We start from the raw sequence: 1,468 nt of genomic DNA on the forward strand, positions 1-1,468 counted from the left end.
AATTACTTCAAAAAGAAATTGTTTCCTTTTCAAGTAACGTTGACTTCATAAAGAAATGATTTCCTTTAAGGACTGAACCATAACGGAAATAATTTCTTCATGAATGCAGAGTGTCTTCAAGAAGATAATGGGGGTCATTATGACCCTGACAGTAGCCATGCCGATAAATTCCGGCACGGCTGCAGCCGGAGTCGGGAATTTTCTGGTGACCAGGAATGGGCAATTACCCGTGCTTTACAGCAACGGCGGACCTGGTAATTGCCCATTCATGGGCACCGGAAAATATTACTCCCCATTCCCATTTGAGTCCCATTGGACGCAATGGGAATGGGGAGGCCAGATGCACCGGCACCATTCATGAATGGTGCAGGTGCATCCGTTGAGTTCTGCAAGCCAGTGCCGTTCCACCCGCCAGGTCAGACTGCGGACTGAAAGGCGCCCACTCGCAGAACTCGTAGTTTGCCGTTCCAGAAACAATGGTATCGGCAAGCTTACCGATACTGTTGTTTCTGGACCGGCAAACTCATAATAGGACCCACTGTTTCTTTTTGAAGTCAAAGGGTTTCCCAACCCCATGACATGGAGGCCTCCAGCCTAGAGTCTTCCATTGCATTGGGTGGGGGGATTCCTCGGACTTCAAAAAGAAAGTTTCTTTTTGTAGTCACTCTGCCTTCATAAAGACATTATTTCTGTTACAGAAATACTATCTTTATGTATGCAAAGTGAAATAAAAAAGGAAAAAACAATTATTTTTGGGAACAAAAAAAATATTTTTCTTTTTTTTCTCCAAGTGGGGCCCCCTCCCAGGACATGTGCTGGTGGGGGCCCCCGCACCGCAGGGGGTTCGGGGGCCCTGTTACGCCAGCGACACTTGGCGTCTGACCTACCTTTACTGATCTCCCTCCCCTGAGCCCCTTTGTTGGAGGGGGGTGGTCTCTGAATGGGTCCTGACTGCTGCCTGCTGGGAGTGGGGCTTGAGGGCTGCATGAGCCCCTCCCTCGGGTGTTCCAGTGGTGAATAACTAATTCTTTGTTTTCTGCATAGCCCTTATGCTCACTGATATGCAGTTCCTGTAATGATAGAGGTGCCTGGTTCTTGACATCCGCCCCCCCCAACAGCACTCCATCAATGACCCTCACAAGGATGAGCATCTAAAATATACTCAGGTCTTTGCAGGGAGTGCATTAACCCGGGGAACTGCCACACCAGTTTCACTGGTTTCTAGTTGATCATCACACACAAACAGAGATTGCCTTTGCAGATAAAGGGCCTCATTACGACCCAGGCGGTAAGTTACCGCCTGGGCCGTGACTTTACCACCATGGCGTAAACTACGGTTGGCGGACTTACCGCCCCATTCCGACCTAGGCGGGGCGGTAAATCCCCAATCCCCATTTACCCTTCCCCATTCCCATTTTTGCCCCATAGGGCATAATGGGAGTGGGGAAGGCGTTAATTACCTCCATGG

The sequence above is a fragment of the Ambystoma mexicanum genome, chromosome 6p (genome assembly GCF_040938575.1).
Source record: "Ambystoma mexicanum isolate Mex_15411 chromosome 6p, UKY_AmexF1_1, whole genome shotgun sequence".
NCBI classification, from domain to species: Eukaryota; Metazoa; Chordata; class Amphibia; order Caudata; family Ambystomatidae; genus Ambystoma; species Ambystoma mexicanum.